General features: G+C 41.9%; 1 long non-coding RNA gene across 3 annotated transcripts in view; it reads left to right on the plus strand.

The window, feature by feature from the left end:
- LOC142602680 (uncharacterized) overlaps positions 1-22,505 on the plus strand; it is a 36,671-nt gene extending 14,166 nt beyond the window's left edge. For 2 of the 3 annotated variants that reach the window (XR_012836441.1, XR_012836443.1), the window contains exons 2-6: positions 5,756-6,797; positions 9,208-9,277; positions 9,737-9,852; positions 11,384-11,516; positions 20,201-22,505. This is a non-coding gene — a long non-coding RNA (uncharacterized LOC142602680). The remainder of the gene's footprint in view (positions 1-5,755; positions 6,798-9,207; positions 9,278-9,736; positions 9,853-11,383; positions 11,517-20,200) is intronic. The other variant, XR_012836442.1, reaches the window with a different exon arrangement.
- Positions 22,506-27,331: the final 4,826 nt, after the last annotated feature.

A 27,331-nucleotide genomic window follows, 5' to 3' on the forward strand; every position in this document is an offset into this window, starting at 1 on the left:
TACCATTACTAATTATTTTCTATTTTTACAAAACCCATAATTTACTGTGGTTTAAGTGTTCAGATTTTGTTTAGGGCAATATTCAACGGCTTGTATATTTTGTCCATAGTACTCTGCTATTCAAAAAGTCCATATATGCCCAGGCAAGGCAAATATGCCCCCAGGTGCCTCCCCCTGCACACACGTACCCACACACATCCATTCTCTGAACTGTGCATTCATTCGCTCCCCCTGAAATTTGCATCCCTCTCTTGCTGTAAGCACTCTTAGTTGTTTGAGCAGCACAAGGGGAAAAAATATCTTTTATCTAATGATTCATTTTCATATCACCAACAGTGTTGGAGTTTGAGTGGTTTTTTAATTAAAAAAAACACAAAACAAAAAGCATTTTGTTCCCCTGAGAAGGCTAGACAGAACATACTTGAATCTTTAGTAAAAAGTGTGACAAACTAACAGCAAGGAATTGGAGTGACCTCACTTGTATTTTCTTGGTGAGCCTTCTGCTAGAGTACTCCGTCCAGTGAAAGGATGGTGAAAAATTCAAGTAGGTTCAAAAGAATTGAAAGAATGGTCTGAGGTCTGGGAAATGTGGTTTTTTACAATGAAAGCCGGGTCAGTTCATTAACTCATCAAATACTTGGATACATAAGTACCTAGGTATAGTGAAGGTGCCTGCTCCCTGAAGACGTGTAACATAGCCAAGGATGTGACAAAAATACGTATCAAAAGACCAAATAATGGAGATTAAAGCCAGGAAAATTAAAATGGAGCAAGCCGCACATTTTTGAGAGTGGAGGTAATTAGGCACTGGAGAGGATTGCTGTGGAGGCTGGTGTATTACCTATCAAAACTGCATGGCTTTCCAAAGGATGTGTCCCCCTCAGCCAGGGGTCTGACACTGGAGGTCAGTCAGTCCTGTTTCATTGTCCACGTTTAAGTCCACCCAGGCCTTGGAATCCTCTGAAAGAGCACAGCCAACCTTGGAAGCCTTTGGCCAGCCTTTACTTGGAAAATGCCCATTTGGAGCACTGGGAGATTTTTCTGTGTAAGGAAAAAGTCACGCTCTTCAGAGGCTGGCACAGGAAAGGGTTTGCATTTCAGATCCTCTCTACGTTGGCAGAAGGCTCTAGTTTTGTTTTCAGCTCTCAGTTGCTACAGGGGTGTAGGCTGGGAAACCAGCGCTACAAAGGGCAGGCTGGAGATACTCATGCCACCTCTGGAGCTCCCTCACACACCCATCTTAGCATAAAAACTTCTGTCACTGATGTACACAACAGCATATATGCAAATATTAATATTTTATGTGCCTGATGACCTATTGGCTAAACTGTTTTAAACACAAACAATTAAATTGTTTTAAACATAACAATTCTCATTCTTTGTGATGATCTTGTATGATCTACAGTTCAGTTGCGGAAGTAGTATCGTTTGTTCCTCGTGAGATGTCCGCCGCTCTGTAGCTTCTGTCTTCCCCGTTGGCTGGCATTAAGTTTATTACTTGCTTGATTAATGGTTGCCATATCTGGTTTTCCTATTGTGGAGAGGAAAAAATGAAAAGAAAGGAACGGTTTACAGGAGAGACTTTGCAGACAAGAGCAAGCCAAGTACAAGGCTGCCTATGAATGGGTATTACTTCTGCTTTTTAAAAGATAAGGGATGTGGTCACGTTTTTGGCAGGAGATTCTCTTTTCACACGTAGCATACAATTATGCTGATAACTTTTGTGAGAGGAGGCTGAACGCGCAGTAGATGAATTATGTACTTGGGCCTAGGGCTTGAGTCTTGTCAGCTTTTGATGTCAGGCTTTCTAGAGGTCCTTTCACTGTCACTGCCTGTTGAGCAGATGTTTATTGGTGGAAAAACTTATCTTAAGATTAAGCTGGTTTTGAAAAAAGGTTTTGTGTTTCATCAGTACTAATTTTGAAAAAAAAGTATAGTCTTTGCTGGCTGGTTTCAGAGAAGTCACCAGACAGCCAGGAGGTTGTGGTGCCTTGTGGTTACACCTGATGGCCTGTGGACATAATCCGTTGGTTTTGCTTTGGCAAAGTGAAATAAGGAACTGCCACGGTGACGTCGCCCAAAACGGAATTTTTCCCTTGTTAGGGAGAAGTTGTGTGCTTGGCTTGGATCGCAATGCTTGGCCGTGCTTGCCTGGTGGCACCTGGAGCTACCTCCGTGCGCTGCAGGCAGCACACCGTGCCCCAGCGCGGACCCTCTCCCCCGGTGTATAGTGTTATGACAGATGCAAGAGCCTGGATTAGTACAGGCAGTCTTTCATATTGTATTTTCTGAGTGATGGATAAAGAAAAAAAAAATCTACGGATTGTGTGTGTGCTGTTTTAATTTATCACTTAGAGGATGAAGCTGAACAGAGTCTGTGGTTAATATAAATTTTAAAAAGATGATGAAATGCTTTTTCTCCGAAGCTGACATACAATCTTATTTCCCTTACTCCTCCTCCTCCTCCAAAAAGCCCCCACCAAGCTCTTGTCTCTGATTTGTTCATAAATACAATATCAAACACCTCCTCTGTGCCTCTGATGTACGTTTGAGTCCGCGTGCCACTGTGCTGATTCATCTGGAGGATGCCCTGCGTGTGAGTGGCTTGGCACAGTATGGGACAGGGGAGGAATCTGATAGTGAGAAAGGCAGAGGCAACGGCATAATTATGAAGGATTTTTTCCCCTCATACCGCTGCTTCTTATTTGTTCTGCACTCCATGTTTCCCTTGGTTATTTCTCTTCCTGAAATGAAAATAACCTGGCAAGAAAACAATGTTTCCACTCCCATCATTTTTTAGGAAAGGAACACCAGGCGTGGGGTTTTTTAACATGCTAACTGATGGATGATTATTCACCAATATTTTTTGTTGAAGCAAGCAGGCTTGTTAACTGTAGTGACATTTTTAGTGATGCCATGATATCCCCGTGTCATTGTTGCTTGATTTATCAGTGTCTAAAGGAATAATTTGTTGAAAAACTTACTATGGATCTTGTGTTCAAGGCTGACTTTATATGTGTATGAGCATGTGTGTGTGAATTTGTATGAAAATAAGGGACAGAACTGTTAAGATGCTTCTTCTGTTTTGGGCTTTTGACTCTGCATTATGAAATACAAACTGTAGCCTTGAATTTCCATGCTTTAAAGTGGAATACTTAAAAAGAGAAATTTTGTAGTTGAGAGCAGCTCAGCCACAGCCATCCTACAGTTTGCATCTATTTACTCCCTCTCTTTTCCAAACTCCTGACTCACATTCTCTCATCCCTGTACTTGCACAAGACTGTTACTCCGCCTCCTCACCCACCCTCCCGCTGCAGACACTTGCCACGCTTGCCCTCCCTGGCTCGCTCCCCACCACCTGCAGTGCCCCCCAGCCAGCAGCCTGCTGACCAGGCACCCCGCACCCCGGCACGCGCGTTTTGGTCCTGTGCTGGGCCTCTGCCTTTGGCGTGTGGCTGTCATGGCTCTTTGAAGGGTTAAAGCCAGCGCGCCGGTGTGGTTGGAGGAGCGGGACGGTAGTGATGTTGGGGAGTCTGTGGGGTCACCCTGGCTCTGGGGGAAACGAGGACAAGTGGGGATCCCATTCCCCTGGAGAAAGAACACTTGGTGAGAAATGCCCCGGGGACAAACACTGCTGAAGGGTTAGGTGTGAGGAGCACCGACATGCTCCAATTGGCCCTTGCACAGCGATGGGAGGGGTGGCCGTGGGCAACTCGGACGGCCAGGAGCCTGAAGCAGTAGGTATGATAATGTGAATGCTGGGTAGCTACTTGGAGATGCAGCAACCCCAGACAGTTTGCCAAAAAAATATATTCAAAATTGAGAAGAAGTGACCTTGATCCTTTCTAAACTCAGTGAAAGCAAATGTGCTTAAATTTCCTGGGAAAGATGCTATTGGAAATTCTGTGTAAGTGTAAATGTATGAAAGGCAAAGGAAGTAAAGTTTTCTCTTAATTATGATGATTAAAAAGAAAAGCAGCCTGGAAATAGAATGCCAGCCACAGCAGAGCACCGCGGCTCCTTCGCTATAGCAGGAACAGATTTACTAATGGGGTGATGTGTCCTGTCCCTTTTCTCTCCTCTGATGCCCAGGTTGCCCTCCCTGGGTGAAACGCCTGCACTCCAGGCTGGGCATCCAGCTTGGGCTGTACAGCCCTTCACACATGGCATTGCTGGTCCAGCCAGTGTGATCAGATTTAGTTTTTTTTTGTTTCCCCAATTTTAATTTGACAAAGGCGTGTGGTGCTAGAGGTCTTAGAGGGGCTCAGAGGTGCAGCTCACCCATAATCTCCAGCTCCCCCAGAACTCTCTGGGAAATTCAGGTGCTTTCCAGGTCTCTGAATCAGGTCTGTAGGGGCTGGTTTGTTGTATTAAATCCAGACCACAAGGTTAAAGTTACATAGATAGAAGGGACAAAGCGCCTTATTGAGGGTAGGCCCTCAAAATCAGATCGACTGTCAAAAACTTGTTTTGTCCTGAGGAGCGAGGTGGGGGAAGGGGAAGACAGAGCACATTTTAGGGCCACTCAGGAGCCCTTTATGAGGGTTGTGGCCATTTAGTCTTCAATAAAACATGAATGCTTACCATAGCAACCACGGCAGCCACCTCCGAGATAGCCATCGCTTTAATAAAGACAGACGTTCGCTGAAGAAAGTCTAACAAACACATGTAGACCTTTTACAGTGCTGTACAAGAAAACAATCTCGTTTGAAGAAGCAGTCGTGTTTTCCCAGGAAGGGTGTAAGAGTTAATGCAATATGCTGGCAGCTTTCGCCGCCTCTGCTGCACGCTGGCTCCTGGGAATTGCTGCTGTTGGAGTGGTGGAGCCGGGGGATGGCGGGGTGGGCACCCGGCATGGCCCTGCTGCTGGTGCTGCTGGGACAACTCACTGCCCGTGGCCAGGACAGGGTATTCTGAATCCTTTCCCATTAAAGCCTGTCCCAAACTCGCCGCATGCACATCGAGCCACTGTTTTCCTGAAATCTTATGCCTGGCAGGTATTTTCCTGAAATGCACCCTTTCGCTTTAATCCCCGCATACAGAAAAATGCAAACAATTTTGCAATGTCTCCTTGCCTTGGGACGTCTCGGGCATGTTCAACAAAATCTGTGGCTTTTTATTCGCTTACCCCAAGAGCACGATGGGGTCCCTCACAGTGAGCAGGTTTGGATATGAAATGCTACTAGATCAACCTCCTGGAAAGAAGATGCTCCGGTTTGTAAAATTTGAAGCAAAATATTCATTGAGGAAGTATTAGATTAGTCACAGATTAATTACAATTGTCAAGTATTATTCATCTGTAATAAGAGTGAATTCTTCACTCAAGATTCATAGCGAAATAACATTCTTTTTCAAATAGAAATAATTTAAATTGAAGTCAGACCTTCTAATACCACCATCTGTACAAGTAAATTACTTTCAGAGTAATTAAATATGCATATCTGGGCTGTGTACTGTACTGATGAACCGAGTTTTATGGATGCAATATGCTTATAAATCCCTTAGGTATTAAAGATGAAGAATCCATGGCATTTTGCATTCATATAACCACGAATAAGAAAAAAAATATTTTTTTTCTGTTGCATAATTTTGGGGAATATATTTTTCCTGGTTAATTAATATTTTTGCCAAATAGCAAATATGATCACCATATTTATTAGGCTGACATTTCACGGGGACTTAAAGCTCCGTAAGAAATTTCAGCGTTGTATGTGTCTGAATTTATGATCGTGACACAGTCAGTCATCTCCTGCAGGTTCCCAGGAAGCAGAGCGGTGCAGTGAAACTGAAATCATTATGTTGACTGAATTTGTTACCGCCGGACTTGCCCCGCCATGAAATAGCACTGCTCAGCCAATTGGGATTCATGGTCACAGCCCTTCATGAGATCATCGGGGTTTATAGTCCATAACAAATACGAATACAGAAAGGAACAATAACAGTATGATACATCTGACCTGTTATTCCGCCTTGCGAGACTTTGCGGTGAGTACCAGAGTAGTGACTGGCTGCGTGTTTTCTGTCGTGCGGACGAATGGGACGGTCACGTAGGAAAGAGAAACCGTGCCTCAAACACAGCGCCGTTGGCGTGGGCTTCAGCGACTAAAAGCCGTCTTTAGGCTTACAGCACGTTGTTCATGATTTATGTAAAACACCGGCGCGTAGGGGAGCTTAGGAGGTTTGCTGGGAGCGTCTGAACACTGCAGAAGTGTTTGGTTAAGGAAATGACTGAAGTCAGTTCTGCGGAGCACTTCAGAAGATGCCTGAAATCCCAGCAGGTCACCCCTTTCAAAGCAGCAAATTCGACCGTCTACATACCACCAAAATGCAAGAGCAAACTCATAAAGACAAACAGTCAGCACAACCTCTGTTTGCAAGTCAGCCGCTCTGTGCTGCACAATGTGACTGATCCTTATGTACTTTATGTCAATGTAACATGTCTTATGAAACACAGAGATTCCCTGTCATCAAGAGATTTAGTCTACCTACAGCACCGTCACGGTTATCTGCCCAGATTAATCGCAGGGGCTGGCAGTGGATGTAGGACGATAGATCAATTCTTTCTGTACCCCAAAGGTAAAATGAGAAATGGTGACCCGAAATGCAGATGAAGAGGAAACGATGAGGGCTTGATGTCTCTAAGCCCTGTGCTAACCCATGTGAACCAGCAGATTGTGTCACCTCTTTGGCACCTGCTTATGTGTATTTTAGATCATACTTTGTGATAGGTGGAGGTGGCTGTTTATGTAGGCAAGAAGAAAACTAGTACAAATCTGTGCCGGTTGACAATCCAAAAGGTATTGAAGTTTGAACAACATTATATCTGACTTAGTATAAGGTAGTAGTTTGCTGAAAGATTCAGCTGCACCCAGTGTAATCGTGCATATGTATTATGTTGACTTTCTGCATGTGCTTTCTTAATCTTTGGGTCTCGCTTCTTTGGGTGTCTTGTCACCTGTGTCTCTGTTCTGTCCCTGAACCCCAGTTCACGCCCAGCCTGCAGACCCCAGCATCCCCACATGCTCTGTTGCCAGGTGTTCATTTTCTGGAGCTACCACTGGAAGACTAAACACATATTTTAGCAGATTTTCTCGCAGTCTTGAGGTTTGAAAGAAAACTAAAGCAGGAATTTGGGTGTGGATGTGCTGCATGAATCCTTGAGAAATGGCTTTTGGCAAGTAGCTGTGTGGGATTGCTCCTAGAAGGGCTGTATATAAGGGACTTTTATAGTACTCCTGAGCAGACCTGATTTTCAGGTCAAGGTTTTGACCCATAATAGACAATATATACAATAATACTTATTGCTTTCAGGCAGCAAAGTACAAGTTGGAATTTAAGAGAGCCCTATAGCGACAGCCCTAGGACAGGAAAGCGTGCAAAAGAAACTCTACGTATTGAAAAAGGGACGCAGCTTCTGCATCTTTGCATGTTTGTGACCTCTTTGCCATGCTTAAGTCCAGATTTATGCTAAAACATAATCAGATCAGCATTATTAGCATAATGTAGCACAATTCCCAGTAATTTGGAAATGGACCTTGCATTGTGTTTGAAAATGCCATGTCAAGACAAGGACATTAAAATCCTCTTGTCTTCCCGTGTCACGGTGTCTTGTGTTCAGGATGTCTCTGGTTCTCACAGAGGCTGGAGCATTATTTTCCATACCCTTTTCCCCCCATTTAGCTTCTAGGTACTTAGACAAAATTGAGTAAAGAAGCCTTTACCTGAGAACCTTTTTACTGGTTGCTGTGCTTTTAAAGCTTTAAAAGCTTTTGCTGAAAAGGTACCTATTTTCTTATCACTTTTTTTTTTTCCCTCTCCAGAAAAAGGGCATCATTTGAAGTTCTTTTTTGGCAGCTGTATTTCATCGTGATACATTATGTCAGGGCACATCAGTCGCATGAAGATTTTATGGAAAAAAAACATACCCTTTTTTAGATGTCCCTCTCTGCAGCCCCCTTCAAAACACAGTGTTTTTTCAAGAAACTCTTCAACTATCAACAGCATTATGATACTTGAAACATTGTGGGTGTAATGGCTTCATCTTACTCAATTATATAAATGCTACTTAAAGAAGGAATATAGAATTTGATGTGGTGAATTTAGTAATTCTAAAAAAATTGACCATTTTCACCTTTTACTGATGTTTACTTTTCAGTATTGGGGAAGGGCTTCTTTTCTTTGTAACCAAGCTAATACTGTGCTGTTCCTTATTTTACCATAAAATGAGATACATTCTGAATTCAGATGAAAATGAGGTACCTTGATGAAAGTGGGCTTCAGGTGTCACACACTAAGCATTGTACGTTTCTATCTGCTCTGATCCTCCAGCACACATAAGATTTCACCTCTTCACCTTTGAACAAGATTGCACTAACTTTGATCTTTTCAATTTTGTTCAACTCCAGGGAAGGAGAAGCTACTTGAAACATGTTATCATTTAGACGTTCAGAGGGGGAAAAAAAAAAAAAAAAAAAAAAAAAAAAAAGACTGGGGGGGAATTGAAAGCATGAACTAAAAGCTGTAGATTTTTAACTTGAGCATCAGCTTTTGTAGCTAGTGTGTTATGCTTTAACATCAAAAGCTGCCTCTATATGTAGAACAAAAAAAAAATGTAGATTTTAAAAGTACACAGAATTATTAGACACAAATTTCATTTTATGTAAGCATTTTTCCACAGTAGCGATGTGGTTATCCTTTCCCAGGTCAAAGCATAAGCTTTGTGTTCTTGCTGCTTTGCTTATGGCCTAAGCCTGTTATTTGAGCCTCTGTACTTCTGTGATATTAATTCATGATACTGACAGTTAATCTATTTTTATAACTGTTGTTATCTGAGCAAAATAAGAAACTAGGTTCTTCATTTTCTTTTCAAATCTGAGAATATGTAACAGTGGGAGCAAAGTTAAAGTATGATATTTTCAAGATCTTACATGGTTTAGCAATATTCTTACAACGATTTTCACCATGTGCCAGTATGGTAGGTTTTTTGGTATTATTTGGGGTAGGGGGGTGTGTTTTTGCTATTAGAAGCCAGATTTTCACCCAAATACTTAAAGAGTTTTAAATCACAGAACTCTATTTCAAACTGCCCTTCACCTTCTGAAGAACAGCACGACTGTAAGGTCCTAGGAAGTTTCATAAAAATTCTTATGTTAACAATTGCTGAAAGTTTAAATTTTTGTCTGTTGGTTCCTTTTTCTTCTTGCCTAGTTTACTCAGACTTGCTTTGTTTCGTCCCTGTCTTCTCTGCTGAGCCTGCAGTTGTTCAGGGATGCTTATGGTAAGTAGCTCTTTGTGTCATCCTCTTGCTTTATTTTGAGGTTTGCTTTGCACAATGGTGCAAACGGGGACAGTTTCCCCCTTCTAGGATGTGCTGCTCGTTGAATTCACTGCCATTAACAAGCAGTTGGAAGCAAGTTAATGCCACATCAATTTACTCTAACATCTTATTCTTCCTGCCTATTCTAAGGGTTACTTAGACAACAGATCATCTCCTAAATGGTATCTCATAAAAGGTCTAAAGTCCCCTCACCCAGAAAAGTGTTACTATGATTATTAATTCAGAAGAATAGTTTATGTAACACTAAAATACTGGCAACAATAAAATAAAGTAAAGATGTTGTTGTCATACTATATATGGTTAAAATTATTGAGAGCTAATCTGTACAGAGATCCTTGAGGTTGTTACTTACAATATACTACTGTTCATCAGCTACTTATCCGCTCTCCTTCTTCCCAGTTTTCTAGGTATCAGGCAGTTCTGGAATTGAGGACCTCAAGTCACGTTTTGTCTTTTCGTTTCCCTGAAAACATTTATTTACACGTTGAAGTTACTGGATGTATGTTCCGACAAAGGTATTTGCCTAGACACTCCTCCTTAGGAGCCTTTGATCTCTTGTGGACTGAAGCTTCATCGAGACTTTGGTTTGCTACTTTTTGTAACTCCTTTGGGCCTGATTTTTCTAGGCTAATTAAGTAAGTTATTTTGAAAAGTACTTGGTTTTCTAGCCTCACCATCACATAGTCATTTTGCAGGTGAGCTCCACTTCTAAGTAACTTCTACAGTGGCCAGCATCTCATGGTCACCGACTGACCGGCACCTTCTCAAACATCACCTTGGGAGTGTTGTGGTGAAGCCACCTGGGCTCTTTGGTAATACAGGACATTGGCAGCTGTAGCAGAAAACTCTAGGTTCTCTAGCAAAAGACAAGAACAGGGGGTAGAGCCAGTGTGAAATCAAGGTAAGTGGAAATGGCCTAAACTAGAAGTACTCCTGAAAGTACTCCTGATTGCTCACTGTCAGTTTTGGGGAGAAAATATGACACAGTGTAAGAGTTGACCGTCTTTGCCCAGGTACCTGGTACTACAGTGTATGGCCAAAATAATCTGTGAGTGAGACACAGGCTATCACTTGCAAACCTCAGGGCCAAGAAAATCCTCTCATATCTCAGCACCTGCTGGCTGTTAGTCCCAGACTCTGTCAGTGAGCATGGGAGCAAGCTGTCTGAAGTCTCCTTCTCCAGGAAGTTTCCTGCTGGGAAGCACCCCCAGGAAGCACTGGCATTTCCAAGGTACTGAAGCAATGAGCATTGGTGATAAACTTGTCATTTTGTCCGGTTTTGAGGTAGATGTCTCCATCTAGGCTTAATGACATCATTCTAGTCCACTTAAATGCTATTCATCTTTCTTTCCATTTTGCTCATTTTTCTAGGAAAAAGTGCAAAACCAAATTTTCAGTCTGCAAAACAAAGATTACTCATTGTAGCACAACACAGATTTTTGTAAGTAATATGCGATAGTTTTAATATTCCTGAGTATATACAAGACAGTATAGCATAGTATATAGGACAGTACCTATCTTAAACGTGCTATTATCTAGATATATTTTTTTAGAGTAGTCGGTAGTTAAAAGCTGCCCTTATTGCACTGAGGAAGTAAAATCCACACTTGTTAGGCTCTTATTTCATCCTCTTTCCTATAGTCTCACCTTTTTGGCCCTGCTAACTTTCATGTCCATAATGAACTCCATTTAGCTTCCCTGCAGTAGGACCTTGTCTTTGTTAATCACTGACCCAGCGGCATGAAGCTGCATAGGAGAGTGGGTTATTTTTTTTTTTTTCTGGATTTTCTCTACTTCCTTCAGCAGTTGTAACTTCTAAGAAACTGCAGAACAAACAAGTATAAAAGATCAGGAAGAGGGCCTGAAAAAATAATGTTTAAAAGATGTCTCGCTCATTGTACTCAGTTTTCCACTAGCTGCTGACTACAGACTGACAGCTGAAATCTTAGAAAGAGTTAATGAGATTAGGTCTTTGGCAATTGATTGCTTGATGCTGTCTTCCCATGCAGAGGTGTCAGTCTTTTTTTTCTTTTTTCTTCTTTTCAGTAACCATATATAAACTTCTCATGGAGATCAGCTGGGACTTCGTGGCAGAAATCTCATTTAAAACAACTGGAAATGACTTCACCTTGGCCCAAGTCGCACCGTAACAGCCACCTCCTCCTCCTCCAGCCCTGCTGTGAGTCAAAGACATTTTCTGGGCCGTTACTTTTCTGTGCCAAACGACCTCGAGCCTCTTCCTGTCGCCCCTTCTTTGCTTGGCTCAGCGTGCACATCCCTTGCTCCTTGTAAATACATCTGCATGCTCACCTTAGACCGCTCAGGTTCCCTTTTCTGAGCAGCTGGGGGTCCCGGTCCCTTCCCAGGCATTGCCATTCCCACATTTTAGTTCAGAGATGCTTATAGTGTTTTTGCATGCTCTTGACTGTGAGGATTTTTTCCACCCGATCAAAAAACCCCCGTTAATAGGTCAGACACATAGTAATCAGCTACTGGTGCATTTCTCAGAGCTAATTCCTTTCTGCCCATGCTTGTAGAGCGAGTGCAAGTCAGGTTGTCATGGTTTTACCCCAGCTGGCAGCTGAGCACCATGCAGCCGCTCGCTCACTCCCCCCCATCGGGATGAGGGAGAGAATTGGAAAAGTTAAAGTGAGAAAACTCATGGGCTGAGATAAAGACAGTTTAATAGGTAAAGCAAAAGCCGCACGCACAAGCAAAGCAAAGCAAGGAATTCATTCACCACTTCCCATGGGCAGGCAGGTGTTCAGCCATCCCCAGGAAAGCAGGGCTCTGTCACGCGTAACGGTTACTTGGGAAGACAAACGCCATCACTCCGAATGCCGCCGGCCCCCCCCTCCATCTTCCCCCAAGCTCCTTATAAACTGAGCATGATGTCATATGGTGTGGAATATCCGTTTGGTCAGTTTGGGTCACCTGTCCTGTCTGTGTCTCCTCCCAACTCTTTGTCCACCCCCAGCCATCCCGCTGGCAGGGCAGTGCGAGAAGCAGAAAAGGCCTTGGCTCTGTGTAAACACTGCTCAACAAAAGGTCCATAGAACAAAAACATCTCTATATTATCAATGCTGTCTCCAGCACAAATCCAAAACATATCCCCACACTAGCTACTATGAAGAAAATTAACGCTCTCAGCTGAAACCGGGACACAGGTGGAAAAGTAAAGCAGTAACATTCCATACTTGCTTTGCTGGGGCATAAATGACTGCCAGATTTCTGAAGCGGGAGAGAATCAGCCCCCTGCGACTCTGAGCACAAACATAGTGCAGTCGGAGAGCCCCGCTTGGGTGGTGTGCCTCCCTACTAACTGGGAAAGCTGAAATGCTAGCAGACCCTGGGATCTGCTTCAGGTCGGGAAACAGTCATCAGACCGCTGGAAACTGTTAGTCCTTTCCATGGAAGCTTTGAGATCCTCCAGGATCCTGCAAAGACAACCAGTGTGTCTGGTTACGTGGAGAATCTCTTGCTGGGAGATAGCTGGCAGAGTGGTGAGAGAGGTGTGGGGATGGCAGCGGTGTCAGAGGGGCACTCAGGCACCGGGAAACCTTCTAGGGCAGAGTCATTACCCTTTGCTTTTCCTTTTTCATATTAAATACCATGGAAATACGCCTGTGAAATGAAGCTGCTTACTCTTTGGCACCAATTGTCTCCTCGATCTTTAGTCTCCTCCTAAAGGGCTGCGTCGGCCTTTCCCAGCGCTGAGCACGAGGTTAGATTCGAGCACAAGCTGAAAATAACGGGGTGTAAGACAGGGAGGATGCAATACTGAGCGCGATTTCTAGCCAATGTAGCAAACCCAGTTCATACACTCAGCAAGGTAGTCTAGCATGCACATAACTTCAAAGCATGCCCTGCTAAAATATAGGGGGCTATTTGTGTGTAGAAATACGTGTGCGTGCTAAAGAGCTCTGCTGGGTCGAGGCCAGGACGTTCGGCCGTGTGCAGGCTGAGCCCTTCCAGATGACTCCACAGACAAAATGAAAAGAAAGTGACAGTCAGTCCCAGTTACATGGAACACAGTCCAGCTTTTAAAAGCATACTTTTGATAATTAGGTATTTTGTGTACTGTGGCAAGATGTGAATTATAAACCCACTAATAATAATGTAGTTCAGTCAGGGTAGCCTTGAAATTAGACCCCTAGCAGGGAGGTTGCACTGTATAATGATAGTACCGTTCCATTTGTTTCAACACATTTAGCACTTCAGAATGGGTTTTTTTTTGTTAAACACCAGATGTTCTAGTGACCCAAGTGCTGACTTTAAAAGAAGACACAATAGAATAGTGTGTCAAGGTCAACAGCGCAAATTAATCTGTATTATCGTGCTGTCATATTATACCGTATGCCCCAGATGAGCAAGATCTATGGCTAGTGCCTTCTTTACATGCAACTGTATGGGGTGTTTCAGTATAGAGATTTTGAGCTTCCCAAACCCTCAAATTTCCCCTGAAAGAAATCTGATTCTTGCTTTGGTAGTTTAAATTGTAAATGTAGCATCCTTACAGAGAATGTGTGGGAATGTGACTGTAATCTCACAGAACCAGAGGCACACGCAGCAGCACAATGAAAAGTACATCTGTTAATTGTAAATTCTGCATCTAAGGACTTTAAAAAAATAATCTGGGCAGCTTGGTTGTCTGCATTTTTCTCTTGACTTAAAAATGTTATAGGGCACAGATGAATAATCATTTACAAACATTTGAAGTAATAGTTTATGTGAAATAGATGCTTTTGTCTCCGTGAGTCCCCCGTATCCCTCCTCTTCCCTGCCCTGTGACTTTTAAGCTATTGCTGCAAGATGGCAGGATGTCAATGCCCCCAAAATTGAACCTGTGATTTGTTTTTCTTTGATTTATGGGCTTGTAGTCAATAAACTTTATAAAGGAAAGTATCAGACTGAGCAATCAATCAAAGATAAGCAGATTCTTGTCCTTTAAAAGCATTTCACCCCAGTAAGCAAGGGCCTCATTCATCTTTTACAACCACTCTTGCAGCTTTCAGCTGAGAAAGGACTCATTGCTGACTACAGCCCCTTCTGCTGAAAAGCCCCCTATTCTTGCACCTGAGCTGAGATTTTTTAAATTCATTGCAACAGTATGCTTCCCTTCCATGTTATTTGGTCTCTCTAAAAGGGCAGATTGTTTGCATCTTGTTACATAAGGTAAATCTCCTTGCTACGTAGGCTTCTGTATTGAACAGTCAGAGGCACTGACTCTTGTTTTGCAGAAACAGTATTCATTTTCTTTGTTATTTTACAAAACAAAACATAAAAAAGGGTTCCCATTTGTTCTTTTAGTAGTATCTGAATTTCCCTTTGAGTAAGGCAAATGTTATCCTGCATGTTTTGCTTCTCTGAAGCACAGATGGTGTGCATATGCAGATTGGTGATTTTCTAATCAATACAGTGACACTTGGGAATATATGTAAGTATTGTAATAATGCATTAGTCAGGAGTGATGTTGTAACACACTGAGATCATACACATAAATCTAAGACACCATGTCTAGACACCCCAGGGAAGATGGCATGCCATGGGTTAGAGCAAGCATTAAGGAAGTGCAATATTTCAAATATGATGGGAAAATAATGCAATTTGCAGACTTTAATAAAACCATTGGGGAATTAATTTCACTAAGGGTGCACTCTCTCCCAAAACATCCACGTTCCTACGTTTGCTTCACGGATAATAAGAACGAGAGACACTTTACCTGCTATCTCAGGCATAAATACAGTACGATATCTATGAATTGTACTGTATCTTTAACGTGCTGAATATGAAAATAATCCCTTTATAGGTAGTGCTTTAGTAGTATAAAACTGTATTATGCAAACAATGCACAGACAGCATAAACCTTGGAGATTCAGAATTTGAAGAGCTTATAAATTAATCTCGTAAGTGTTGATTTGAGCATGCTCAGGGAGTGCGCTCAGCTGTAAAACTTGACCAACCTAACCTTGCCAGTTTTAATTATTAGCTTTTTGATGATCAAATATTAAATGAAGATATGCGATTTATGACTCTCTCGCTTGTATAAGTTTCCTTTCTGTGGAAAATTTTTTTTTTTTCTTTAAAGACTCTTTGCTGCCTTTGGCTGCTTTTGGTTATTTTGTTGTTTCTGTACAGCTCTTGGCATATAATTTTAATCAGCCAACCTCCTTTTAAATTTTTGCCAGCTGATAACTACTCACAAGCAAGTAACTTGCAGTACCATGCCAGGAATGTTGTGATAAAAATGTCAATTTAAACCTGGCCAAGGATGACAATCATAACTATTTCCAAGTGAGAAACTTGAATGGAATACATAACACGGCAGTACTTTTTGCTTTCTGCCAGTGAAATACGTGCTGGAACTCGAGAGGTTCCTGTAACAATAACCATCGCAGTCAAAACCCCACTTAAAAGTTGGCTGCATTGGTAGCTCCATCAGCCACGTCATCTCTTGTCATCTGAAAGGCTGATAGTAGAAAATCTTTAATACATCTGCACATTTTCAATTAAAATATAATCAAGTCAAATGCTAGCTGTAATCAATCCTATTAATTCTGCAGCTATGGAAATTAGTGAATGAGGGAGCTCAGGTTTTGCAAATAGTGACCATGGTTTGTATCCTAACTGAACTCTGTTTCAGAAAATGAGGTGCATATGTTAGCATGGAGTAAACCTGAACTGTTCAGGGTTTTCCCCTCCCCTTGTCACTTTGTTCCCCTCTGCTCTGTAAAGACATTGATCCAGAATGCTGTGTTTGGTCAATAACCTAACGCGAAGATACTTTGAAACCAAAACCTGAAAAGTGATGGGTTGAGACATAAGTGATATTTTAAAATGCCCAGAAGATTCTTGGGAAAGGTGGGTTGTCAGAGCTGGGACCATGGCGTGGCAGCAGCGCTGCAAAGCCTCTCCGCAGATAGACCTGTAGCTAGCCCACCTCCTTCACAAGGTTGTAAAACACCGCTTACGCTTAAGCTCTTCCCATTTCAAAGCTAGGTTTCATCTTCTCGGACCTTCATGAAATCTGAATGGGCCTCAGGGCTCGTGCAGGTGTAGAAATAGCTCTGCAAAATAATAATAAGGAACAGCTTTCATGAATCTCCATGGAGATGTCCTCCCTCTGAGCATCTTCCAAGGCCTTTGCCACAGTCAGGGCAGAATGTCTCTGTTATTAGACCGATCTTCCTATTGTCCTCTGCCTCTTCCCATCTAGCTGTCACTACCCAACTATTATTATTATTCTTTATTATGTATTCATTTGCCCAGTCCTCATTATAACTGTGGAGTGTTGGTAGCACGTTAATGATCATCCTTTAACCTTATTTTTGCCCTCAAGAAATGCTTTCCAGTCTTTTCCTCTTTCCTTCTCTTCCCCTTACTCTGGCACTTGATCTTTGTTGAATTTCTGCTGTATTTCTACCAGCACTTCATCCATGTTGATTACTGTCATCCTTCATATTACGGTATCCAAAGTCCACCCGCTTTAATTGCTATCACATAAAAATGCACTAATGTTTTAATTTAGAGATGGTTTTGCTAATATCAGTTCTTGTGAAGGAAATGCATCACAGTCAGGTCCAATAAATATAATCCTCACCATTTGCTAGAATAGAAACCAATCCTGGAGTCTTCTGTGGAAGCTACTGTAGTTTAATTTTAGCATTTTCTCCCTATTAGATGGATCTTTGCTGTATCTCTTGGCATGCATGCAGCTTCCACAAGTCATATACAGTCTTGTTTAGAACTCCTGGCTGCATCCCACCACATCTGCCCTCCAGTAGCACGCTTGCACTCCTCCTCCTCATGGAGTTCTGCAGCAGAGGGGATGGGATGAGGAAGCTGGGCTTACCTTCTCTTCTCTTCTAGTTACGTATCCGTGTATGTTTTGGATCAAAACATCCTATAGATCCAGTTCTGTGAGGGTGTAAACAATGGCACTGCCGTTAGACCCGGCTCAGCAGAGGGTCAGCCATGGTTGGGGACAGGGTGTGATGGAGGCGGGAGGCTCTCGGTGCCTCCCTGCTGCAGCCCCTCTGCCCAGAGAGCACGTGGCCCTCACCGGACTGTTGGGGGCGATCATTAAAGCTGGTCATAAAGAATAACTTGTCATCCTGCAGGAATATCAGACACTAGACAGAGCACTTTAACCTTGCTTGACCTTTCCCTGTGCTCTTTGACTAATTGGATGAATGGGAGTTTTAGTGGTGTTGCTCGACCTAGATCTTTTACATGACAGTTCTGTGTACCTGAGCAGCCTAATGTCTTACATTTTGTAAATCAATATAGCTTTATCTATTTTTAAAAAGCTAGAAATGTTTTTTTTTTTAGGCCTGCTATCACATTCTATAAATAATATTGATTTTTTTTTAGCCTGAAAAACCATTTAATTCTGAATTGGTTCACCTTGTTAGTCAAATACAGTTCTTGGGTAAGTCCAGGCATGATTCGCATGCATCGCACTGCTTTTATCCCCTGTGGTATATGCAAACCTGATGTCAATAAGTTGAGAATGGGATCTTCTGTGCATAAACTGCATCTAAATTTTCACTTTATGAAAGTTTTTTCAGACTCTGGGATTTAACTAACAAACGCAAGAAAGCAAAGTTATAGCAGATTGCATAGCCTCAGCTGCAGATGTTATGGGACAGTGATGGGAATGTGCAACATTAAGCAAGCCTTAAACAGTGTTATATGAATTGCACCGGTTAGGCTAAAAAGAAAAAGTTAAACATTGTTTTCACATTTATGTCTTGATTATACACTTTTCCGAGTCATTATTTTCCTTCCATCCTTTTACCGTTCCATTGCTGGAAGTACAAATACTCTGCCATTTGTGAGGTTCTGAACTGAAGATTTTAAGACAAGATAACAAAATAATAATAATATTCAAGGTTAGGGTCATTGCTCCATCTGTTGTCTGCTGCATTTGACACAACTAAAATTATACTGCATGTACAGCTAGAAGGGACCGGTACAGTGATGTTCCTTGCAGGTGCTTCAGACACTTATAAAGGAGCTTTTGAACAGAACTTCTGCAACTTGTTGACATTTCCTTACCATGTGTTCCAGACTTCTGTACCAGTATGTTCTCAGTTTCCATTCTGAACACATGCTTGATGTAAGTAATCCAATTTTCAAAACCAAGTCCAATGAGACAGTATTCCAAAATACATTTGTCGTTATCCAGCTCCATGATAAGACTCTTATACAAGTCTTTGGGTTGTATGGTAAATAAATTCCTATTTAATCTGTTTACATATAAGACACAAAGTCCTGATTTGATTATCCTCTCATAGCAAACATTTGACACTTTAGGTACCAAATAGGTTATCTGAAGATTGACTCTATGTAAGTACAGAATTAATTCATATACAAATTCAGGTGTGATCGTGAATTTCGAGGCTTATTTTTTATGTTAGTCTTATACAAATGCAACTGAGAAAGTGATTGTTATGTTTCTCTGTTGAACTTGTGGGATGTTAGTTTGCAACTAGCTTTTTAATTTTTAGTATTCTTGGCCCTTCTCAGTTAGCAAAGACAAAATATCAGATTGCTCAATTACATTTTATGTGGGAAGAATATAGGAATTACAAGAAGGTCAGTATGTGAATTTTTAAGGAAACCACACAGAGAAGCTGAACAACTTTAATTCCTAGTTCCAGAAATTAATGTTTAATATTGTTTTCCTAAAATACAGCATCATCTCATGGCTTTAAAAATGAGTGTGTGAAAAGCATACAAGCCTATTTTGTATAGAAACTAAACAGAAAGTATTCATTTCTTCTTGTCAAGGGGATGCCCATAAGAATTTGTGAAAGGTGTCTAAATATGGAGGTAAGTAATAAGCAGGTATTGAATTCTATTGAGATCAGTATCGAGATTTGTTGACCCAAAGAGGTTACAATTGACTGAAGAGTGGGGCAGTAAATCTTGTTATTGAACAAAAAGCAAAAGTCAATATATGTATTATTATAAACATTTTTCTTTTGGAAGAGATAATAAGGGTGGAGTGGTTTAAGACTTTAGATTTATATGGCCATGATAGCATACAGCTTCTATTATTTAGTCAAAGGATAGAGAATGCCTGTTGTTTTGGTGGTGGTTTTGGGTTTGGTTTTTTTTTTTCAATTTATTTATTTTTAATACAGCTTCACCAATCATGCCAAAGCAGTAAAGCCTGCATCAACTTTCACATCATAAACCCTTATTCTCATTGTTTTATAACTCAGCTATAAAGATTATTTTCAGATTGAAATTTGGCCTGCAAGCTCTTTGCCTAAGAATCATTTTTTCCCCAGAAGGGGGAAAGGAATAAAGAAGATCTATTGAACTATTTATTGAATTTTAGAGGAGCACAAAAAAAGACATGTTGTGATTTTTATATAATTCAAGATTTAGATTGTATTCTTTATTGAATATTATTTTCTGCATAAAGCAAGGATTTACTTGATCATAAAGGTGGAGACTGCAAATGTTCTTTCAGTACTTTCAGTACTTTCAAACACTTGCTAATATTAATCCATGCCTTGTATTGTAAACAAGTATTTTTATGATTCTTATATTTTAGTCTATTCCATTACGCTCTGGTCAGTGCATTATATTTTAGGTTATTGCTTGGAAAAATAAAGAGGAGACAGAGCAAAGAAGAAAATAGAAATCCATCCAGCTGAAGATATTAAGGTTATTAATTAGAATCACATACATCCTATAGTGAGAGTGACTATGAAGAAATAACTGTTGAATTACTATTTTATAACATTTATATCTGGTAGTATCTTGGCTGCCAATAGAAATGATCCTTCAGTACCTCCAAAATTCTCTCTAAAAAAAAAAATAATAATTTGTTATTTTCCATTGCAGAAACCATCTGCCTCCTGCCTTCCTTCACAAGACCCTCTTACATTTCTTTAGGATTCAGGAGCTTGTACTAATTTAGGAGGCTCACTGAATCTCTTTAGCAGCACAGGCTATGATAAATGCATCAAACATCATTTCTACTCTTTGCACTGGCTTGCTGTGAAATTTAAAAACAAACTCCAGCTTGCAGTCCTTATCTTGGAGACACTTTGTGGCCTGCTCCCGGTGTGGATGAAGGCTGCTCAAAGCTTGGCGGTGGAGACCCTGCCCGCGGCACGTTGCCTACGCGGTGCCAGGCTCGGCTCTGCTGGCAGCACGGCACGGTTTGTGGCAGGGGTGAAGCTTCCTTCTGCAGAAGGCAGGGAGGAACAATCACCCCACCCAAAACCAGGGTCCAAGCTCTGCTCCCTGGTGAGGTGCTGCCTGGCGGTGGCACTTTGATTCGGTTACCTCCTGCGCTTCCGCATCACTGGCATTGCTTGCAATGGCATTAAAAGCTGTGAGTTACTCCACTGTGACCTAATGCTGGGACCTTTTGCCTGCCATGCTTCTCCTTATCTCTCCTGCAGCACTTGGGGATGGCACAGGACTAATTTGGAGTTTCTTCTTCATTCTCGTGGTGGGTGATGGACTTGCCCCTCCTTGGAGAGGTTCTCTCCCTGACTCTGCATAACCTCAAAACCAGGATCATCATGGAAATTATCTACTCTTCTGTCCCACCTCAGCATCTTGAAAGAGACCTTGGAAATGTATCTCCCACAAGAACAGTATTTCCAAATCCACTGCAAAAAATGGCTTATTCTGAATTGAATACTCTCTCCTCTGTTTATGGATGTTCTGTTCTGGAAATGTATAGGAGGGAAGGGCAATTGTGTCATCCCCAGTTTGGCCTCACAGGAAACATGCATGCATATAAACTCTTTTTCTCTGATGAAAATGATGTGACCTGGAGACCTCAGCTATCCACAAGGCTGACCGGTGTTTAAGGTCCTTTGACTTTTGTCCTTGAAATAGGAAAGGGTGAAAATGCAGAAAAAACATTTTACAATCATGAAAACCATCATAGTTACTTTTTTCTCTGTAATATAGAGTGACCGTTGGTACTTATGGCATAGCAATAGTGCATCTGGCTGGGATGCTGGTGTTGGCAGACACTGCGGTGGCCTTCCTCTGAAAGATAAATGAGAAGCTCAGCTTGTCTTACCCAACATGGACAAGCAGACTAGGACACTTTTCCTTATTTCACAGTAAATATATAAATTACTGTATTTGAGTTTGGCCAGAGAAGGTTGCTATGGAGAAGTTTGGCTTAGCGTATCTTGGGCTCCAATCGTAGTCAACCAAATTAATGGAATGTCCCACTATGTCTGATTCTTCCCATTCCCTTCAAGATAATGTACTTCATGATTGCCTGCTAAAATATGCAGAGGTATAATTTCTTTTCCAAAGTAAGCATGTCCCTGGGAGCATGCTAGGCTTTCAGAAAACCACAGAAACTAACCATATTTTGACCACTTTATTGCAGTTTCTGTCTGTTGACTCGAGTTTAAATCAGTTGCCATTTCCAAGCTATAATAAAGGCTGTTGATGAAAATCTTCTATGGCTACAAAGTGCTCACAGATTTATTCAAACCTACTGAAACTTCATTCATTTCTGCTCACAAGACAGTTCCCAGACTTTCGCTGTGGATATGCATGCTGTTTAATGGCACATGAATTAGCAGGTCTGCTTGTTGGTACCAATGTGGTAATGGTGGCAGTTGCTGACAGAGGTCATTAGATGGAAATAAAGGATCTCAACTAAGTTAATGGTGAAAAACATCTGTATTTAGTAGGAGCAGGTCTGAGGGTATCAAATGAACCTTTAATATGTTGACCTTCAGCATTCTCAGGTTCTGGGTTGTGACTTGTTGGTGTGGGGAGAATTTTTTAAATTCTGTTTTTATGTATTTTTGCTTTAGAAAATCACCTGCTTTTTGGTGTATGAGCTGTCTAAATGACTTTGTGTTTGCTGGTCTCCATTTAAGATGTGCTTATAGCAAGTGAACTGAAAACAGGATTTGTGAAGTAGAAGGGAAAATCTACTTGTGATGACATCCTTTTTCTGAAGCTCAGGCAGGCCAACTCCGCTCCTTCTGAGATATACCTTTTTGAAGAATATAGAATTTAAGTAGAGATAATACAAAAATACTTATTAAACTGCTAAACACTGGGCTGAATGTCCCATCTGAAAATGACAGCTTATTTTCTAGTTTGAAAATAGTGTTTCTATACTCATTTTCATGTGAGTAGAACATTACCTCCTTTGGTCATAATGAACTGTTTTTAGTGCCATGCAGATACCTAATGTGGGATACGTAACGTGGCTTCGAGAAGGAACGCACTAGGGTGGTTTATATGAGGTTTATTAGCATTCACAAAGACAGCCAGATTTGTTTTGATGATTGTTTTGATCACAATTTGCTCTTCCCGATTTTCCACTGTTCAAAAATGACTGTGCTTAAGCTAGAGATGTGCTGCTCTCACCGTTGTTTGCCAGAGTGGGATTAATAATAGAATAATGTCAAGCCAGACAAACTTAAACTGGCAAAGTAACTTACTTTTTTTAAAAAAGGTGGGCATGGTGGGTTGTGTGGCTGCACGGCATCACAAGGTTTGTAAGCCGAAAGGATTTTTTTATTATAGTCAGTGGGAGATGTTCAAACAATGAGAAGTTGAAGAGCAAAAATGTGATTCTAGCTGATTCTTGATCTTGCTGGGGGAGGCCGTGCTTTGATTTCTTTCAGGAAAGCACAGCGCACACCTATGGTATTATATAAAATATTACATAATTATGAGAATAACACCCTGAATTCTCTCCCTCCAGCTCTGGCCCAGCCCACCTCTAATGAAGCAGCAAGTGTATGGTGACTTTCACTCAGATCTGCCTTTGTGGCTTGGCTTGCAAGCATGTGAATCTATACTTGTTGCCCTTGGCATGTATTTTCTGGTGTTGCTCTTGGTTATTTTGTGGAGAAAGACTAATAATGCTCCATTAAAACAAGTTCACTAGTCAGGCCAGATTGTTGTCTTTTCTTTCCTCCCACACTTGCAGCCTTATTGTATTTAATAACACAGTTCAGGGCTTTCCTCTCTCTGCTCCTTGTCACTCAGAGGTATTTAAAAGAGGATTTAAAACAGCTATTTTTTGTGCTTAATCCTTGATCCCTTCTGCCCCCCACCCAAGCTTGCTTATTCTCTGGAAATAACAACCTAAGTCCACATTTTACAGCTCTAGTTTATAGTAATTTTGTCTTATGCCTTTGGAGGATAAATAATTGTTCAATTCAGACATTCAAAATTAAAGTGAAGTTGCCAGTGGAAACGGGTGACTCATTATACAATGAGTGAGGACAAATAAAAAGGTGCCTGCGTATAATAATCAGAAGATATTGACTTTTGTTGAAGTCAGCATCACAATTTATTAACCCAAGAGGTAAATATTGACTGAAACTTTGGGCAGCTTTTTTTTTTTTCTCCTTTTCTTATAGCCCAGAGAAGACTGTAGAGGATTTACTAAATAACTCCATCTGCCTGCACAGCGAGATGGAGACTTTTGCATTTTGCCTGCGGTTTTATGCTCGCCTTTTGTTCTGGCTCTCCCAAGGGCAAAGCGATTTATAGCGTATTTTAGAGGAATATTTAAAATCATGCTAATTGCTGTTTCTTTGTCATTGATTCTGCTCTTGTCAAACCAGAACCCTTCTCCTGAAACAGGTTTTACTTCTGGTGTGCTGGTTTTGTCTGGGACAGAGTTAATTATCTTCATAGTAGAAGGGGCTAGGTTTTGGATTTGTGCTGAAAGCAGTGTTGATAACACAGGGATGTTTTCGTTACTGTTCAGCTGTGCTTACACAGAGCGAAGCCCTTTCCTGCTTCTCAGAACACCCCACCAGCGAGTAGGCTGGGGGTGCACAAGGCGTTGGGAGGGGACACAGGTGGGACAGCTGACCCCAACTGACCAAAGGGATATTCTGTACCATATGATGTCATGCTCAGCATATAAAGCTGGGAGAAGAAAAAGGAACGGTGGGGGGATGTTTGGAGTGATGGTGTTTGTCTTCCCAAGTAACCGTTGTGTGTGATGGAGCCCTGCTTTCCTGGAGATGGCTGAACACTTCCCTGCCATGGGAAGCGGTGAATATTCCTTGTTCTGCTTTGCTTGCATGCATGGCTTTTGCTTTACCTATTAAACTGTCTTTATCTCAACCCACAAGATTCTCAGCGTTACTCTTCCGATCCTCTCCCCACCACACTGGGGGGAGCAAGCAAGCAGCTGCGTGGGGCTTCACTGCCAGCTGGGGGTAAAGCATGGCAGAGGGCTTCTCCAGATGATCCCAGCACCAGCCTGCCTGTCTGCATTTTGTCTCCTGCCCTGGCCATCTCCCTCCCTGACATCTCAGAGCACATTGGTTTTGGTCTAAAAACGCCAGGGTATTGCAGCAGCCCTCAGAAAGATGCCCCTGGGAACAGTAACTCCTTGTGTCACTGACATCCTGGTCACCCTCCAGAAAGGGCTTTTCAATTGAATTATTTGCCAGCTGCAGAGAGCCTTGTTTGGCTAAAATGAGCACCCAAACCTGCTATTCTGCTATCCTACTTGGAAAACCAGGCTTCGCCAGGCTTCCTCCATCTTTGTGCCATCTTTCCAAGGGGCTGCAATGTAGTCTCCATCCGCAGGTGCTGGTAAATGTGCAGTTGACACAGGGTGACACATTCCTTAGTACTACTTCCCCTACTCTTCTAGGACAGTTTGTGCTAAAAGATATGTTTTGAATTCTGAGGCATTTATGAACCTTTCCTGAGCAGGGCACTTGCCTGCTTTAAATGCAGCCACATTTTTTGTTTGTGTTTACCCGTTGCTTTTGTTGTTACCAGCAATTTGTGGGTTGACAGTAACGTGGTTGGCACTTTGCAGGAGGGACTGGTCCCTGCCCCAGGAGCCGCAGGCCGCAGGGCTCCGGCAGAGGTGCCCGGGCACCAGGAGGTACCACCTCGCAGCCACTGCCTCCCTGCCCGTGGCCCGTGACCCTGCTGTTTTCCAGGCCAAGGGAGACGGTGCAGTGAGCTTTAGCGTGGCTTTCTGCTCTTACAGGCTGATTTCTAGATTTGCTTCTCTTCTTTGCTCCCTTTCCTCCCTCTCCTTCTCTTTCCCCAGTCTTGTATTTTGTCAGATAACCTGCTGCTTCTTTCTTGGTGTCCTCATTGCCCAGTGGCTTTTTTCTTTGCTCCCACATTCTCCTCAGAGGAAGGTTTTTTTCTTGTTCCGAGTTTGATTTCTATGAGGCAATGCCAGACAGGATTGGGTTTCCATACATTTTTAAACATTACAAAATAACTCCAGTGAGTTTTTAGCAGGTGAGGGCTGCTTAGTGAGAATTGGAAACGTGCTTTGAAAGCAATTTCTGTACCTGCTGAAAAAAATCCATCTGTGAATGAGGACCGGCAAAGTATTAGCATCAAATTGTTGTACATGAGAGAGTCTTAAATCAAACTTTTTTTATCTGTGGATTTCTAAGAAAGCTTTTGGTTGAGGTGTGGACATCTGCATAACAAATATAAGCATCCTGAAAAAACAGCTTTTCCTCATTATCCCTGCAGAGCCTTCAGAACGAATCCACAGATCCTTGAGCATCCGCAGACCCCAGATTAGAAACCACAGCTACCATGCAGTTTAATGCTCTGTGGGGTCTAGGAGGATCTTTCCTGCTGAAACCCACATTATGGCTTCACTGAGACAAGGAACCTGCCCCAAATGGTGACACAGGCTGATTTAAACATTGTTGTAATCGCTCTGTCGGGTTAGAGACTGAAGTGCAGTTGCTGCATCTCGGAGACTCCAAGTCTGTTCTGCATGCTTCGGAGTGAGTGACTTGTGTCTGGTGTAATGCAGCCAGTGCGACATGATCCGCAGACACCCGTCACCTCTGCAGATGAGGCCCATAAAACACTTTTGGGCTCAGACCAAAGTAAAAGGGCCAGAGGAAATGAGTTGAAAAGCCTGAGCATATCTCCCAATGGACATAACAGTCCACATCACAAAATTTATATACATAATTTGAAATAGTTTGCAACTTTAGGAAGCAAAGCAAAGAACAAAGTGGAGCTAATTTAGCTGATTATTTATGGCCACCTTTTGTCTCAGATGCTTCTGTAAGGAAAATCTTGCCTGTTTGGTAGTTCAAATCATTAATGCCAAAGCTAAAATACTCTGTTCTCTGCTCTAAATGTGAATCACACAGTCACTGTCTATTTAACAAGCACATTTGCTGTATTTTTAAATTTAAATGATTTGTCTCCCTTTATTTCCCAATGCTCAGATGAAGACTCTTTCCCTCCCCAGACTCTGCTACCTCTCAGTTGCCCTCTAAGTATTTTGTATGAAAGGTCATGGTCTCACAATACTGACTCCTTGCAGAGTTCAGTCGGCTCTTTTGTAGGATAAAGCCATTCCCCATCTCCGCAGCAAGGGAGGTCCCCTGGCAGCAAAACAAATGTGGTTAGTTACGTGTGGCATGAACCTCAGCTGCACTGGGAGCTGAGCTCCGGATAACATGTAATGGTAATGTATCTAGAATTACAAGGCTAACCCATCAGCCCCTCTCAAGAAATTTAACTATGAAATGTTTTATTTTGCCTAGGGAAAGTCTGTTTGGGTCTATCATCTAGTTTCCAGCAAGGTCCGGCGCTCCCTGCTCCCCTGTTCCTTCGTAGGATGAATGACACATAAAGAGGTCAGAGAGACTACCAGTGTCATGCCATAAATCAGTGGTTCAGCTTCGACGAGAGCCCAAAAGGCTTCTGCTCATCTGGTGTAAACTGACTCATTCTGCTGCAGTCAACAGAGATCTGACAGCAGCAGATTTGCCCCAAGAGCTTCTGAATTCCCACTTTAGATTTATCTAACTGGTATTTCAGATACCACGTTCTCTGCTGTCTATGGGGGAGATTTTATTAGTATCCTCCTAATAAATATTTTTCAACTACAGCTTCATAGGATATCCGTGTTCCTCCCTGCCTACAAATATTATGTTACCTATATGTGATTATAAAAATGCCAGTAGCCAATTTAGTTTAATTTAAATTTAGATTTTG

Source organism: Balearica regulorum, chromosome 8, assembly GCF_011004875.1.
Source record: "Balearica regulorum gibbericeps isolate bBalReg1 chromosome 8, bBalReg1.pri, whole genome shotgun sequence".
Lineage (NCBI taxonomy): Eukaryota > Metazoa > Chordata > Aves > Gruiformes > Gruidae > Balearica > Balearica regulorum.